Here is an 18,932-nt window from a genome sequence, read left to right on the forward strand (position 1 = left end):
CACATCTCCAATAATAATATCAACAACATTTGTCTTTGATCCTTATCTATTAATCAAAAAAGAAAAGAATTATTGCACTTAATCAATCCTCTGGCTACTGAAAGTGAAATAACACCAAATTGAAAACAAACAGTTTCATATGAAAATAGAAACAGAACAATTAATGCAAAGCCATAATTAATACCATGTGCAAAGTATGGAAAATTCACCCCAAATGGACCAAAAATTATCAACCAATGTGTGCTTAATACCACATCGCACCCTCCCAAAGTGTGCCTATAAATAAATATGATATATATAGACTTTCATCATATTCTTCACCTTCAAATTATTGGAGCTCTTTTTTCAAATCCCTCATTCTCTCATCAAGTTCTGAAATCACCCAGATTAAAAGGAACATGAACTCTTTACTTTTGAGTGAAATAAAAATCGTGCAACAAAACATCTCTCATAATATATTCAATGCAAACACCATTAGGTATGGTATATATGGGAGTAAAGCCAAGCATGATTGGCAAGAAAAAGAAACATAAGAAAAATATTCATAATAATGTTACTCAAAACAATAAATGATAAATGCCTTATTACTTATGAGAAATATGAAAATGAATTAGACATTCACAAATAATATAAAGAAAAAAACTTCAGGTTGTAAGTGAACTAAATAAGTTCCAACTATCTCTCAATAAATAAATTAATGAAGAAATACAGTTACAGTCCAAAGAAGCGATCTTCTAGAAAAATGGGGCTACCTTCGTAAAGGGCAAGCTTTACTTTCCTTCCTTTCCAATGTTTGAAAGCCAAAAGCTCATAAAGTTATCTATTTTTTAGCTCCTTGTGGTGAGGAGGTCTCTCGCAAGGAGAGGAGGGTTTTGCTTAGGGTTTGCAAAGCCGGGCTGTGGCGGCTGCCCTATGCAATCTTAGGGTTTTCGTTGCTTGGGAGTAACGTTAGTAATCATTGGGCATCAGGATAATAGGGTTGGGGCTGCTTTGGACTAGCGTCTACAGCACGTTTCTGCGAGGCTTGGTTGCGAGTGTTGTCCACCTAGGGTTGAAAGAGACGTAATAGCAGTGTAAGCCACATACTGTGGGCAGGAAGGAAACCACATCCTAGCGGGATCTAGAGGTACCGATAACTACGAAGTGGGGTTATGGAGGAACTGGAAAACAGGTTTGGTGCGAACCTGCAACTTTCGGACAAGGAGCTACAAGGCGTGGCGATCGGCGAAGATGAGATTGCTACGGTGATGCGGGGCTCTCGTTTTACCCTTGTCGCACGCGTTCTCACGGCCAGAGCTGTACACCGGATAGCTTTGTGGGGGCTTTCAAGAGGATGTGGAAAGGCATCGATGAGGTTTCAATCAGGGAGATCGATGATAGCTGGTTCTTGGTTCGCTTCACCAACCAACGTGACATGCATAGGGTCTTGGACATGGAACCGTTGACTTTCGAGAATCATTCGTCCTTCGGTGAGGTGCGACCAGCCTCGACGCCGAGATCTGTCAACCTTACGTTGGGCACCTTTGGGTGCAACTCCATGGATTACCATCACTGACCATGACAGCTGCGGTTGCTTGGAAAATTGGGTCTTTGATCGAGCGAGTTATCGAGTTGAGCAGACGGGGATGAAAACTGCACCGGGCATTTTCTAAGGGTACGTATACTCATCGATGTGTCGCAAGCTCTTATGCATGGAGCCTTTGTGGATTTTCCTGAGGAAGGGTCGAGGTGGATTGATTTCGATATGAGTTCCTACCGAGTACTGTTTGCTATGTGGTTGCTTAAGTCATCCAAGTCGTATGTGCAGAACTTGCGAAACTACCGAACACTTTGACAGTGAGAGAGGAAAGAAAACTGGCTTTTAGGGATTAGAAGTGAGATAGACTTAAAGGGGAGGAAACTGAAGTCGATGGAGAGGCGATCCAAAAGGAGTAATATGAATAGTCAACTTATGAGAAAATGCAGTGATAGCGTACGGTGACGCAGAGAGCACAATTATGGTGATAGGGACAGCGCCTCACTGCAGTCCACTAGCAATAGATCTTCTAATACACTTTGGAGGAGACCTCAGGGAGCCGATTTGGACGACACAGCCTCTTCTCCATGCAAATCTGCTACGACAAGTAACAGCCTAGCAGAGCGTATTAGACGGCAACATGAAGAAGAACAAAGGCGGCGGGATCTTATGGAGCAGGCATGGGAAGCTGGAATGATAGACCCAGGGGTGTGGGCCTAAGTGGGGGTAGAGAAGAGGCAATAACCCCAGATGGCTCTGTGGAAGGGGTGGGAGTGAAGCAAGTGATCCAAGAAGTTCGGGGTCCCCTACCTCGTTGGCTGAAGGAGGGGGGAGACCTTTTGACCTCAACATCACAATGGAAATAATGGAGACAGTAGAGGAACAATCAGAACGAGTCATGGAGAGGGTGAAGTAAGATATCCATCATACCAACTTTGATCCTTTTGAGCTGGGCCCTTTAATACATAGGATACAAGTACAGGAAGGACAACACGGTAAAAAGAGGCAGAGGAATACGGTGGGGAGGAAACTGACGGACGGAGAGATAAACGACTGAGAAAACCCTCTCCTAAACAAAGCTCGGGAACTTACGTGGAACTTGTCGGAGCTAGACGACCCCTTTCTTTTGGATACTCTGCTAAAGAGGCATTGGAGACTGCCATAACGGGTCTCCACGGTCGTCATGAGGACAATAGTATGGAACTGTGGGTATTGGGGTAACCTGACAATTTCTAGTTTGAAGGAGCAAGTACGGCTCCACACCCCTGACATAGTGGTGCTTCTAGAAACAAAGACCCGGAGTCATCGCTATGAACATCTTAAGCGGCAACTGAATATGGATTTTTTACATGCAGTAGAGCCACGAGGGCTCAGTGGAGGTCTAGCATGTTTTTGGAAGGATGCGAATCAAGTTGTTTTTGTCATTGAAGTATTGGTTACAGATTCAGAAACAGGCAGGGCATGGCGTTTTAATGTTATCTATGCAAGTACAGATGATCGCGTCCGACGAGGTCAATGGAATATCTTAAAGGACCGAATACATGGAGGGGTTGAACCGTGTTTAGTAATGGGTGACTTTAATGATATTTTAGATAGCTCTGAAAAGGAGGGAGGGAACTATCGTACACTTAATAGTATGCATGATTTTTGTAGCTTTGTGGCTGATAGTCATTTGCTAGATTTGGGATATATTGGCCATCCTTTTACTTGGAGGAACAGACGGGAAGGTGGTTTTATTCAAGAACGACTCGATTGAGGCCTTGCTACGGAATCATGGATTAATTTATATCCTAATGCCCAAGTTTTACACCAGTTATTACCAGGTTCCGATCTTTCTATGCTAATTTTGGATACGACTCCCATGGTAAGGAAATGGAGGAAACGATTTATTTTTGACCCTCGATGGGGAAACGAGGAGAGCTGTAAGGAAGTAGTTCATGGTTGTTGGCAAAAGCAATTTCAAGGTTCCAAGGGTTGCCAGGTATTTGAAAAATTGAAATATGTGCGGATGGGGATTTTGAGATAGCGCAAGCGGGAAGGTTGTAATAACATGCAGCGGGTACAACTACTAAAACGAGAATCATCCCAAGACTATCAGGCCAATTGTTTTAATGGGGAACAAGTGAGATGGAAGGAGCAGGAACTTAAGAAAGCCTTGAGAGAGGAAGAAGGGTACAGGAAACTTAAGTCCAGAATACAATGGTTAAATGAAGGGGATAAAAACATTAAGTTTTTTCATTCCAAGGTCACTACTCGGTGAAGATGAAATCGAATTATGGGCTTAGCGGATGCTGCTGGTCAGTGGCATACAGATGAGGCCTCTATTAACGATATTGCAGGTCCTATTTCACGGATATGTTTGCGACGACCCACCCTTCCCGAAGCCACGAAATTTTTGCATGCATTGAGCAACGGGTTATAGACCAAGATAAAAGAGAGCTCTTGAAGGCAGTGAAGACGAAGGAAATTTATTCTGCGATGAAGGACATACACCCATTAAAATCACCAGGGCCTGATGGGTTTACAAGAAGCTTTTATCATCAATTTTGGGGTATGGTTGGGACTGATGTTATAGGAGTTGTTCAAAGTTTTTTTCACTCTAGGAAGATGACTAAGAAGTGGAATCATACACACCTAGTTCTTATTCCAAAGGTGTCTAGCCATAGAACTATGATGCAGCTCCGACCGATTTCTCTGTGTAATGTGATATACAAAATGATCTCTAAGGTGATCACAAATCGTCTCAAAAAGGTCTTACCAAAGATTATAAGCCAACACCAATCGGACTTTGTGGCAGAGAGACAGATCACAGATAATATTTTGGTAGTACATGAGATTTTACACTTTTTGAAACAGAAAAAGGGGGTGAGCCCTGCTAGATGGCGATCAAGCTTGACATGGCAAAAGCCTATGATAGGGTGGAGTGGTGTTTTGTAGGTGACATGCTACGTACCCTGAGTTTTGGAGAGACTCTTTGTCAATGGATAATGGAATGTATCTCCACAGTCACGTATAGTGTAATGATCAATGGAGAGGCTACGGGTCACATTGTGCCGTCGAGAGGGCTCCGTCAAGGAGATCCTCTCCCCCCTTTCCTTTTTCTTATTTGTGCGGAGGGTTGACAACTTTGCTTCGTAAATATGAGGAGGACATGTTCATTCATGGCTTTCAAACCAGAAGGGGTGCAGATTTCTCATCTATTATTTGCGATGATTCGGTTATTTTTTGTAGAGCTGAGGAACATTAGGTTTTAAATGTGCAGCGGGCGTTGAAGTGCTACGAGGAAGGGTCGGGACAATGCATTAATTATGAAAAAAGTTCCTTATTCTTTAGTAACAACTGTCCAATCCGACAAAAGTTAGAGGCACTTATTCGGATACGTCAGAAAGAGGAGTTTGGGAAATATCTGGGTATAATTGCTGACTTTGGACAGTCAAAGAAGAAAGTTTTTGAGAACGTGCGGGTTAAGATTTCTCAACGATTGCAAGGGTGGGCAGAACAATTTTTATTTACAGCCGGGAAGGAAGTGCTTATTAAGGCTGTTGCAATGGCTATGCCTACATACAGTATGTCATGTTTCAAACTACCCATTGGTCTATGCAAGGAGCTTGAGCGGGAGATCACACAATTTTGGTGGAAAGGACAAAAGGATACTAAAGGAATTCATTGGGTGGCATGGCAAAAAATGACGCAACGGAAAACAAATGGAGGGTTGGGTTTTCGCGATATAATCTGTTTTAATCTAGCTATGTTAGCTAAGATTGGGTGGTGTTTGGTTCTTCACTCCGACTCATTTTTGGCACAGCTTCTTCACGATAAGTATTACCCTGGAGGAAGCTTTCTTTCCGCTGGTTCATTCAGATTCCTCTTGGGCTGGAAGGGTATTCTGCAAGGCCGACGTGTTCTAGTTGCGGGTTTACAATGGAGGGTGGGCACGGGTGACACCATTAGAGTGAAGGAGGACCCATGGTTACCAGTCCCATATACCTTCAAAGCTCTCTCTAATCATGTGGAGATGCCAATATATGTGCGGGACCTAATTGACCCGGCTACTAAACAATGGAGAAGCCCGGAGGTGGACCGTTTCTTTCTGGAGCCGAAAGCCGAGCTGATTAAGGGACTGGCGATCAGCAGATGGGGTTGCCCAAACAAACTCATATGGCAGTTCACGAAACATGGTGGTTTTACTGTTAAGTCGGCTTATGAGGTAGCCCAATTTTTACAAAGAAATGGGGAGTTGGGGAGACAAGGGCAGGGGGAACCCAGCGTTAGGAATAACCACCGACCGCTATGGACAAGTATTTGGAAGCTAGAGGTACAGCCAAAAATTCGGAGCTTCCTCTGGAGAGCTTGTTTGAATGCACTAGCGGTTCGCCAAAATCTTAAACGAAGGCATGTGGATTTGGAGGATGTTTGTGCACTCTGTGGATGTGAAAAGGAATCTCAGGTACATCTTTTTTTCCATTGTGAGTTTGCAAGAGCATTCTGGTTCACTTGCTGTGCGATTCGACACGAGGTGATCACGAAGGAGATTTTCTATCATGCTGGCAGTTCCTTCTCAAGAAATATGAGAATGAGGGTAACCGCCAGGATATTCTGCAATGGTTGGCTATTGGGCTATGGCGGCTATGGAAGAACAGAAATGCTGCAATTTTCCGGGGGCATCATGCACACCCACAAGATGTTGCTCTCACTTGTCAAAGGCAAATAATGGAATTTGTGGCAGCTGGTCCAGTAAGTATACCGCTTATTCATGACCAACCGAGACCTCAGGAGTGGGATCGTAGCGGCGTCCAGACTTGGTAGAAACCGGCTGACGGTTGGATGAAACTTAATTATGACGGTGCTTAGGAGCAAGCACCCATGAGAGGTGGAGCAGGATGGGTGGCTCGAGATAGTAATGGCTGGATGGAAATGGCAAAGGGTGTAGGGGGCTTCTCGTGTCAATCGGCTTTGGCTGCTGAAGCGGAAGCTGTGCAAGAGGCGGTGGCAGCAGGTCGGGGGCGAGGTTTACCAAGATGGTGGTGGAGACAGACTCGAAACAACTTGTTGCAATGTTACATGGGGACATGAAGACGGATACTACTATTGATGGTATTATTCATGATATTAAGTTAATGGTCTCTCAGGTGGGTCAGATATCTTTTAATTTTGTGAACCGTAGATGCAATGCAGCTGCTCATATAGTAGCAGCGCATGTATCTCGTTTGGGTGGGGAATTCAAATGAGATCAACTTTGGCCTGAGTGGTTGTTTGACACTCTTGCTGCTGATGTACACATTCCAATTCTACTTTAATAAATCCTTTCCATCGTTTGGCCAAAAAGGAAAAAGCCAAAAGCTCATATATATCAATCTCTTCAAGAAGAATATCAATTGCCTGATGATCTTTCTACAAATCTCACAAGAACCACAAATTAAATGGGAAAGAGTAAAGCCTTAATACTTAAGTTCCCCTCCTCTTACACCTAAAAAAAAAGGAAAAAAAACAAAATCAAATGGCCGGTACTCATAAATTCAAAAAACAAACAACAAATTCTTTAAGAATGCCGCATAGCTAGTTCTACTTTCTTTTGCTTTCCCTCTCTATCTCGCACATGTGAATTTGTTATTGTTTTAACAATAATGCTATGGGCACCAACTTGTTTACCAACTTTTGGATACCAACACATGTGGCACATGACATGGCAACCCATGTCATCTGCCATCTCATCTATTTTAATTACATAATTTGTTATATAAATAAAACAATTTCACACCGAAAAAAGAAAAAAAGAAAAAGAAAGAAACCCATTTAATATTTAGGTCGCTTCCGTCTTCCTCCTTGGCTCCCCCACCATCTCCTCTAGAAATTCAACAGTCCTCCATGACATCCAATGTATCTCTTAGTATGGGAATCAAAGCCAGGATGCCAATCCAGTACCCAGGCTTCAAATTGACTATCCAAACTGACATTAGCAATTTCATTAGACTGCTCATTCACGAGAGATGGCCCATATATAGGCTTGGTGCTTTGAATTTGAGAATTTTCAACTGGTGGCTGTTGAAAGGAAAGAGCTGAATGCTTTGATTGGAATTGTCCATCCAATTATGGTTACAATATGAAAAATCCACATCCACGACACTTGCACCTAGATTATCTTGCAAACATATATTTTGGCTTGAATTCTGACTTTGATTCCCATACTGATATCCACCTTGACTGGCATCCTGGCTTCGATTCCCATACTGAGATATATATTGGCTATCATGGAGAATTGTTGAATTTCTAGGGTTTTTTCAAGAGAGGAGAGGGTGGGGGAGCCAAGGAGGAAGACGGAAGGGACCTAAATATTAAATGGGTTTCTTTTTTCTTTTTCTTTTTTATATTTTCGGTGTGAAATTCTTTTATTTATATAATTATGTCATTAAAATAGATGACATGGCAGATGACATGGGTTGCCATGTCATGTATCACATGTGTTGGTATCCAAAAGTTGGTAAACAAGTTGGTGCCCGTAGCGTTATTGTTGTTTTAATATAAGAAACAAAATTCTTAATGAAAAGAAGAAAACTACAAGAAAGATGGACAAGGTCTACAAAATAATCAATCTTACTTTCAAGTTTCAATAAACAGAGCTCACATTACATCAACTCATATTCCCCCCCAATCAAGATGAATTACACTATGTTGGATAGAGATGCCCATAGAAAGGCTAGAATTTAAATATATCCACAGTAAACCCACACCCTCTTTATCACAAATAAAACCCATTATTTACTTCCAAATAATCTGCAAAGAAGCCAAACTTGGTAATCGCCTTTTTGTTGGCATCCAAATAATTCTCTACTAAAAAGAAATAACTTATAGGACAAAACACACCAAGTAGGAAATAAAGACTTTCTTAAACAAGTCAGAAAGTACAAGGAACTAAAGAATTTTCTCTAAAGAGCCTACAATCCCAACTTATCCGTCCTACAAAAGAAACTCCACAGCAAGCATAAAACAAACTGAAATTGTACTTTTAGTTGGCTATTTCCTAGCAAATGTAAAGAGTTTGTAAGTTGGTCATTCCTAGTCTTAGAATTAATTGTAACTTGCAACGGTTGGAGCTTGCGGTAAACGAGGAGCATGATTGACTAGTGTTACACGGCAAAGCTCTTTTCTGGTAAGAATAATTTGCATTCATATTGGATTTGGTTTCCCAATTAAAGATTGAGTTGGTGTAAAGTCTATGCAAATCTTCATAGAGTCTTAAATAAGGAAGTGGTTTAAATAAGGCCAATCTCTTTGTTTATTAGGAAAAAGAGTTAACCTAGTATATAAAGGGTTGGGCTGAAAGTTTTTCTTGAACACCTCCTTTTTTGCACTCTAATCAAAATCATGAGATTGTTTTATAAGATCAAGGGAGAGAGATAAAAGGCTGTTAAGTCTTAGATTTATCTAGGTGATAGTCTGAGAGCATAACATATTATTCATTCATCATGGAACGTTGCGGAAGCTTTGCTTGTGAGGAAGATCAACTTGCGTGAATTGGTGTTCATCCAACAAAAAGTGAAGAGGACGTGTTTGTACAAGACAAGTGTATTTGATCAATCTTCTTTTGTGGTGTAAGAAAGTATCAATTGAGTCTTGTATATGTCCTTACGTTTTTAGTGAAATTGGCTGTGTGCCTTGAGGTTTTTCTCTCCTGTGTTGAGGGTTTTTTCCTCGTATGAGATTTCGTACAAATACGTTGTGCTTCGTTTATATTCTAAGTTTGTTGTGTGTTTGATTTTTGCTGTGTAGTACAAGGATTAAATCACATATCATTAAATCACATATCAATCCTGCATATTGCGTTTTAATATTGATCCATCCAGGTTTACAATTACACAAACACTAATCTTTCTTTGTGTAATCTTTTAGAAGAACTTTATTTGATTAATTGGAATCAAACAATCAAACAGCTCTCCTAACTTCTTCCTTTCAAAAGGTGTAACAACCCAAGGCCTCATCCAAAAGTCTACTTTGAAGTTGACTTATGAATTTCTAGGCTTTCTTAAATACCCAATTGCAAATTGATTGCCAATTAACATTGAGTGTGTATATATATATATATATATATATATGTCGCTATAGTAGATATGAATTCTACGAAAATTAGAGAAGACAAGAAGAAAAAAACAGAGAAAAGGAAGGAAAGATTCAGAGCACACAGTCAAAATTGTTGAGGACAATCAATGTACTTTGTAAAAAACAAAGCGGTAGAAGAAGGAAGAAGTTAGGTATTCAAAAGGAGAGACCAAAAAAACTTGTCTAGGTCCAGATTCGAAGAAGAGGAGTCGATGTTGAAAGAGAGAGAGGTGGAATTCGCTTGTTCAATTTAGTGAAGGGCTTATTTTGCGAACCGATTTTCAGCTTCTCTGTATAAGGAGAACGAGTGAGGGTTTTTTTTTACTATTGGATTCTACAATCCCATTTGAGTTAGTCCTCTATCTAACCAAACATGGGCTTCATGTTCTATTTAGCACAATCTTATCTAGTGAGCCCTACCAAACAAGCCCTCAATTTTCTCTAGCTTGAGTTAGCATTTTAGGTCAAGAGTACTCCTTTTTATATTGGGAGTGAATGCCCTTTTTCTGTCTTTTCTTTTTTGTCAATGTGGGATTGTTAGACCTCTGATGATGTGGCATCTTAGGATAGGGTAGTTAATGTTATCCTAGTGTATGGTAATTTCCTTTTGGGATTAGTGTACACATTCGAAATGCACATTTACGGGCCTCATTCCTAATATCTAGGCCCTTTTAAAGGCGTAAAGCATGGTTGTGATTGTCATGTGGTCCTAGGTGGCCTTTGTGTGTAATTTTAGGCCTGGGTGGCCTTTCTCCTTCCTGATTAGGCCTCGGCAGCCTTTGGGGAGGTCGATTGTAGGCGCCTTGGAAGGGTCCAGTCACTTCCCCATGCAATATGGGTCTGAATTCCACTTGGGCTTTTGGGAGTGGGCCTCATTGACATTTTGGGTACAACAAACATAATTATCTTGTTTGGGTCGAACAACCATAATTATTAGTATTAGAAAAACGTTAACACATGATCTATGCTCTATAAAAATATAGTGAACAAGATATGTTGTCTAATAGTTTAAATGATCCTAGATATCTCTCTTAATTGTCAATTGATTTTGAGTTGGATATTCACATTCTAATATAGTATCAAAAAAAGTTATCCACATATTTGGCCTTATGGCCCATGTGCTTCCACGACTCCCACATCACCCGATATATGTTGTCTACATATTTGACTTGAGCTATCTTACTCAACACAAATACATATTAACCTCGCATCCATATAAGTGGAATATATGAAAAGGTTAATTTCAATTTAGTACCTTGAACTCTTACCCTAAAGGCACGTTTACTCATGTACTCTCAATTTTAACAATTACATACCCTAAGTTTTTCTTTTTTTGTAATCTAGATCCAACGTTAACTTCACCATCAAAATTTTAGTTAATTGCTTGCGTAGCAAGCCTGGGTCCCACCTATTGACTCCTTTCAAAGTCAGTTGAAAGGTATTTTTGGGTATTTTGTTCAAAAATGGTTTGGAATTAATCAGTGACGATTCTAGGATTAAAAAGCCGATTGGGCAAAACTTGCATACTGTAGGTGGTTTGTTCCAAAGAATGACTGTGAATGGGCCTGGGCTGGAAGAAGGCAACGAGCAAAATCCCCAAATGCCTGAGTTCGAAAAACAAGCTCCCAAGAGAGTTTTAGAAAATCTAATGAGATTTTAAAAGAACACTCTCAGGATCACTTCACTAACACCCAAATAAGCATGAGGATTTCATTAATGGCTTAGCTTGAGGAGCATGTGGCATGGGAGCTAAGCTTTCACAAGTTTAGCAATTTGAGAGAGAGAAGACAGCGTGGGTTTCTTACGGAGGAAATATCAGTGCGAGCCCTATCCTAAGAAGAAGAAAGATGAACAGAAGAAAGGCTTGGGTGGCTTGAGGAAATTCCAGATTTGCTTGACAAAGCTTGGTCAAGGTCTGGATCGTTGAGTTGTGGATGGATTTTCTGGATAGCAAAAAGTCTCCTTTTATAGGCGTTAGGAGCTCCAATTTCGTCTGGTTTTCTTCTTCTTTTTCCCTTGGCAGCTCCTACCTAGCTCTATTTTGATGAATTTCCCCACCCAAGGAGCATGGGTAAGGAACCCTTTATGGTTCCAATGGTTTGACGCAGCTGGGCTTTCCCATAGAGGGGAAGGCGCCACCTGCTTTACTTATGTTCTCTCCAAGGCAGAGCTTACAGAGGAAAAGGGGAGAGATGGAGCCTTTTGTCCGACGGACACTTCCCTCACCCCCATGGATTTCTCTGGTCTTGCCATGGCTCCATTGTTTGGAATTCAAACGGGAATAGGACTTGACGCCAGATTTTTGTAAGTTGTTGGGTTTGGGCTTGTACATATGGTATTGGGTCCTCTGGTTTTGCTGCTTCTAACGTTTGGCAGGCTTTTGTCAAGCTGCTGGAAAGGCTTTCCCTTTAATTCTATTGATGTGGGCTGGGCTAAATATTTTGGTGGGTTCTTTGGTGTCTTCCTAGAGCATGGGTCAATTTTTCTCCTCTCTCTCATGCTAACCCATATGCTTGGGTTCTAGGAACGGGCTTGAGTTCCAAAGTCCCCAAGTGGCTTTGAAACCTACGTTCCTTGAACCCTCAATGGGCCCCGTGATTGCTTGTCACCTTCCATACCACAACCTTCTCAGTAAGCCCCGGTTGATTTCGTGGCTTGGGCCCACTTAAGCTCGTGACGTAGCTTGGTATTAGAATGCGCATAATTTCTATGCTCGTGCTTGGGGTTTCATTATGCCATGATAGGCTAGAGTCGGGCCAAGTAGCACCGAATGGGCATGTGAGCATGATTTAGTAATATCGGTATGTCCTTGGCTTCTTCTGCATGTGCTTGTTTAGCATGATTCGTGGCTTGTAGCTTGTGTTGGCGGCTCTTATAAATTTCCTTTTATCCCAATTGAGCTTATTTTGCATCCAATTACCCATATTGGGCTAAGGATTAATTTGGGCTTAGCCCCTTGGATTTTTGGGCCTCAACATTAGCCCCCTTGATTATTGGGGCCATGAGTAACTTTGAGATGGGTCAAATAATCAAACCTGGCCCAAAAGAAAAGTCAAATCCAGGCTGCTGACGTGACCTTCCCGTTTCCCGCGTGTGCGCCGCCATGATTATTTTCCAGTAGTCCCTTGCATTCTCCAGGTACGCTTCCATCAATCCTGCTTTATTTTATTTTATTCTTCTTTCCTTTTCTTCTCTTCTTTCTCCCTCTTCTGCACGCGAGCCCTAAAACTGCTAGTTGCCCCTTTTCGCTTTTGCTGGTTTCTTCTCATACATGGTCTAGGGAATCTTGGGAAACGAGAAATCTCAGTGAGGCCCCATCCACAACATGGTTGGTTACGTTCAGGAAACCGCTCGCAACGATTGGGAAAAAGCCACAATTCTTCTTTTAAAATCCTCAAATTTCTTCAATTCGCTCTTTAATCCGTCCAAAACCAAGCTTAGCAGAGTCACTTGGCAAAGTGTGGAGCAATTTCTGTGAAATCGCAAGGCGTTCCCTCCTCTCTTGACTTCGCAAGTCTTTGGAAGAATTCCATCGATAGCAGTGGTAAGCATCGTTCCCCCATTTTTTGTTTTCTACTTCTTGTTACTCTGGGCACATGCATCTACACACATGCACACATACATACGCATATATGTGCATGTGGAGGCACCATTTATATTTTTCGAGAATTCCTCATGAACAGGGCACCTTTCTTGGTCTGAGTTTCATCTAATTTCCCAAACCCTAGGCTCGAATTTCGGGCATAGACCACTGATTTGGGATTTTAAGCGTGCTTGAGGCGGTACCTTACCTTGATTAACTGCAAAACCTCTAGATGGTGTCGAAGCATGGTGGAAGGAACAGGAACAGCCACTCCATGGCTTCCTTCGCATATTTTATCCCTGTGATTCATTTTCTCCTTTTTCTTTTAGCACCCGATAATCTTTTCCCCTCTCATAGGAAAGATTTGCATGATGATATTGAATTGGTCTTCTTTTCTTCCTTGATATGGTCCTGGCATGATATTACAGAGATGTGCGTGCATTCAACAATTCGCGAGGGTGCTGGAACTTATGCATTTTGTTCTTTCTTCCTTTCTTGCAGGTGTCCGTGACTCAGTAGGCCTGCCATGGCGTCTACTAACCTCCCGCCGATCATGCTAGACCACCTCTACTCCATGGATGACGATCTTAAAACAGAAGGGCCGCTCCTGTTGCTTAAAGATGCCCGTAAAAATCCCGTTGTTGGTGATGAGCCATCCCCGAGATCGCTCCTCGTAATTAATCCCGCCTCCATATCCAGATGCTTGCATTGAAAAGGGCCTCTTTCCAGCCGTTCCCTATTCTTCCAATATCCTTGCGGCATCAGTAAAGGTTGGTCAGAATAGGTCGACCGTGAACTGCGGGATCCATCCACATGCAACATCCTGCGCAGAGCACAAGTCCTTGATGCCATCTTCCTTTCCAAATTGTGGGACATCCATATCGAAGCGAAGATGCTTCGTCACGTGGTCCGGAGGTGGAGCACCGCTACTCACACCTTTGTGTGCTCATGGGGGGAATTTACCCCTACCCTTGAAGATGTGGCAAATATCTCTCGCCTTCCTGCTGTGGCCGTAGTCCTTTCGGCATCGCCCTCACTCTGAAGAAATAGATAACCTTGCAGGTCTTGCGAAGAGGCGCTCCCACCTCTCCCAGCACTTCACTCCGATTTAGCAACTGGATACAATATTTTGGGGATGCAAACAGACAGAGTCCCTGCCGTTTGGCTGCCTTTATAGCTCTGTGGCTTGGGCGGTTCGTGCTCTGTGACCTTTCTCATGACTGCCTTCATGAGCGTGAATTTCCCTTGGCTTTGGCCATAGCCCGAGGCGATACCATCCCCTTAGCCCCCATGTTCACTGGGACATCTATACCATCTTCGATACCCACTGGAAAAGAGTGCATCAGAACCATGGGCGTAGAGACCTTCTAAATTCTGGTTTCTTGCAGGTGTTCTTGTGGGAGCGTCTCAAAGGGTTGGATGTGCATTCACTCCCTCATTCGCATGCTTTAAAGTTGGCTGACTGGGGCAATGGTTCCTTTATGCCAAACAATCTTCCATTAGTTTGCAGGTGGTTCAAGAGAATGCAGAGGAAAGGCCAGAGTTTCTTAAAGCTGCTAGACAATGTCGAGAATTTTGTCTTTCGTCCTTATGGCACCTCAGCAGAGTCCTTCACTTTCGTGCCCTTCTATGCTGACGTCAATGATACGGTTGAGGTTCCAGCAGCTGTGTTGCATAGTGACCAGTTTCGGAAGCATGCCTTGTTGAATATCGCTCCCATCCCCTTACCTATTCTTGGAGACCACCGTGCAGAGGTTTCCGTGACCTATTCTCCACACCGAGTCGGAGGCTTTGGGCTTGACCAAGGGGTACCAGCAGCCTAACCATGATGACCCTTTGCTTTACACAGGATCTTACGGAGTAATTACCACATACCAGCCATTGCAGGCCCATCGTTTTAGTAAGGTGGCGAGGGTCGGTGGCTTCTCTAGAGGCTACCAAGCCTACTGGAACCGCCTCTCTTCCTTTCGTGAGTTCTAATCCTTTCCCTGGGACAGACGCCTCCTACAACGGCCCGTCTCGCAGTTTGGTTTCAAGAGAAAGCCATCCCTCTCACCAAAAACGCAACTTGCCCTTCATTTCCAAGAGCGTGACATTGTTGGGGAATTTCCTAAGACGGCCGGCCGGTACAGAGTCCTGGCGGCTCCAGAAAAGTGCAACGCCGAGTCGAGCAAAAGGAAGCGAGAGGAGGAGCGAAATGTGAGTGAGAAGCGGTGCCAAAACCCAAAAGGTTCATTCCAAGGTAGCCCAAGTGGCCCTCCTCGAACCAAAGGAGCAACTCCCTGCACAGCCACAGTCTTCGAAGCCTCACAGCATCCGGGAGCGGGTCGCTCGGCAAGGTGCCGGAAACTACCCCTCTCCGCCGTAAGTGTTCTTGACTTCCAGATTTCTTCATGTCCCTCCCTTTGCTTTGCGTGTATGATATGTGGGTAGATACTTGTTTACATATATATTTTCTTATAGGGAAAATGGGTGCCACCCCAAAGAGAAAGAGAAGTGACACACCCTCGGTATCTCCTCAGTGACCCATAAACGGCGAAGCGTGCGCATTCTACATGCGAGATTTTCGAACACGCACTCTGTGAGGTCGCCGGAACCCCAACTGTAGTGACAGTTGACGATGATAGTGATGATAGTGACACCACCGAATCCGAGGCTAATGTTCCAGAGCAAGAGAACGTTGACGATGCTAGTGAAGATTCTCGGGGACTTCAATGAGGGTTGCGGTGAGGATGCATTTGCTTATTCCAGTGACTATCCAGGGAGGACAAGGTGGTTCGGATGTTTTCTTGAGTCCACTGATAGCAGTGCACGCCGCTTTAGCGCCGAGGTGTAATCGCCAGCGCGTTTTAAGTTTTGTCCCCTCTTCTTCCTCACACCATAATCAGACACTGACGCGTGCTCATCCTGCGGGTTATTAACATTCTCAAGACCCAAACCTGCTGCGGCCATTGCTAATCCCGCTGGACCCCTCTTGAGGTATCCGTACCGATAATATTCTATTTACTTTCTTCTCCTATTCATTTGCCAATGCCCATTACCTGTCAATTATCACATACTAACCCTTGCATGCACACCTTTCTTTTTTTTTTTTGCAGGCTGAGCATCATGCTTCGAATTTGGAAATTGTGCCCGTAGTACCTTCTTCCTTCAACACATTCGATACAACTGGTCGAGGCAGCCCTCACAGGATCCTCTCCAACCACGACACCAACGGATTCTCGGGATGAAATGCCTACGCTCCAAGTTACAAGCCCTTTACCACCTATCTTCCAACATTTTCTCCAGAGAGACCTTGATCCTGCCATTTCGCCACCCTTCCAAAGAAATGCCATTCGAGCAACACCCTTGCCGTCCATGCAACGCTGTCCGTTCCATCTCACGTTCAACCACTTCTCCGGGCGATGAGCCTAGTCCTCTAGCACTTCTTCCAGGTTCAACGTGAGAATGCGAGCATCGCTGAAACGCCTGTGCTATCATTATCTGCGGGAATGCTACTGCAGAACACCTTCGCAGCATGTCTTGGCTAGAGTGGGGAATCATTTACTACCTTCATGGCTTTCTTTGACAGCGGTGCTCAGGTCCTTCGATCCGCAGATGAACTCCTGCCGCTCTACCATCGGTTTAATGGTTACGCATACTTCCGGGGAATTCTTGTTTATCCCGAGACAGTTGCGGCTTTGAAGAATTTTTCGGACAAGTACGGGATTTCATGGACATGACTGGTATTACCTCTTCATTCTCGCGATGTCGCTTCCGGGCCCTCGGCTTGGTGCTCATGGGATGGATACCGTGCGGCTGGACATTATCGATCATGAGCTCCTCTGCTGGCGGGATGCGATTCGCGAGGCTATGACTCTAGGCTTTCGAGCGAGTCTCTTCTCAACTCGTGAAGGGTTTGCACGTGTCGTATTTGGGGCACGAGCAGCTTCCTAACATGAAGTCAAATCCGCCCGATGAAATAAGGGCAGCAGAGGCTTTGGTCTTCAAGCAACGCCGAAAACCAGTAGGGAATTGCATGGCCTCCTTTCTCGCTCAAGGTATCTCTTAAGCGATCTTGTTGTGTGATGGAGGCGGTGACAAGATCTTCTCACGGCCTCCCGTTCCCTTCTAGCCATCCTTGGTGGTACTCACTCATCCATTATATTCCCCCTTTTTTGAGACTCTAACGACACGATGCGTCGTTATGCCTTTGTAATTTTGATATTAAACTACCAAAGCTTGTATGAATTTCCGAATGCTTGAGGCATGTTGCATATTTTCTGTGTAGATATGTATATGTACTGCTTTGTTGGCCAGAATTGTCTTTATGAACTGCTTGAAATTTTTTTTTTTTTAGCAAATCCTCGAGAGCTTCTTTTGCATGGCTTATCTAGATTCTAGGCTTGACAAAATAGCTTCCCACCTTCCCCAAAGGGTCGAACCAATATGTGCATGATTTCTACTCGGGCTTTATAAAGCTTCCAGGTGTTGTATCGTGTTGTTCCAAAGATCATCCAATCTTTTGATGCCTTGGAAGAAGATCACCAGGCGCTCTAGATCGCGAATCGCCCCGAATCAGCCGAATCGGCTCCGATCAGCGAGCGGCTCCGATCAGAATCGCTCCCGATCACCGGGCGCTCCGATCAGCCGAATCGGCTCCCGATCGCGAGTCGGCTCCAGATCAGCGAATCGGAAGAAATGCGCATGATCAGCGGTTGGAAGAAATGCGATGATCAGCGAGCGGAAGAAATGCGATGATCAGCCAGAATCGAAGAAATGCATGATTAGCGAATCGGCTCCAGATCACCGAATCGGCTCTGATTTACACTCAGAGATCACAGAGACCTAAAAGGCCAGCCTTGTCAAATGACTACTTTGTTTACCTTGCATTGCCAATCCGTTCCAGCATCTCTGCATGTTTCTTTGCAACATGGCTTATGCCATTATTATTATTTTCTTTGCTTAAGCGTGATGCTTGGGGACCCCATCTAAGTGACTTTGCCCGGCATGTTTTACTGCTAAGTAGCATGTTTATATATACATATATAGATATGGAAAATTTGATAAAGGGTTAATAATAGTAAAGTTTTGGAGACTCAGTATATATTTTTTCAAAATATTCCTTCATCTTCATTGCAAAAGCCCCTTGCTACCATAATGGTGCATCATACAAAAGTGTCTTTTTTTTTCAAAACATGAAAATAAGACAGAAGGAGTCTATTTTTTTTGACAGAGAGAAAATACAAAAGTACTAGGCATAAAGTTAACTTAGCAGTAATAGAGCTTGAGCCACTTCCCATTGACGGGGTCGGTCAGCGTGCCTTCCTTGACAGAGACCAAGCGATAATAGCCGCTGCTGTGAACCTCCTTGATGCAAACGGGCCTTCCCATTGCGGCGCAAACTTGGAAGGTCCCGACACCTGTCTTCTTACATGCTCCGCAACTTTTAGCACGAGGTCTCCTTGCTTGAAGGCGCGAGGCTTGACTGTCCTGTTATAGGCTTGAGCTACAGCCTGTGGTACAACGCTGTCCTCTTTTCGGCTTCCGCTCTTTTTTCATCCAAAGCTTCAAGATCCAGCAGGCGCCATTTCGAGCATGACTTTGTATCCCATTCAAGGTCGTTAACAGCTGCTGGGCAGTGGGGATGGTGATCTCTACCGGCGAAATGGCATCGGACCCATACACAAGCGAATAGGGCGAGAAACCTGTGGCACTTCTTGAAGAGGTGCGGTAGGCCCATAAAGCATCCGGCAGGTG

Source organism: Prunus mume, linkage group LG1 (assembly GCF_029339155.1).
Source record: "Prunus mume cultivar Tortuosa linkage group LG1, ASM2933915v1, whole genome shotgun sequence".
NCBI lineage: Eukaryota > Viridiplantae > Streptophyta > Magnoliopsida > Rosales > Rosaceae > Prunus > Prunus mume.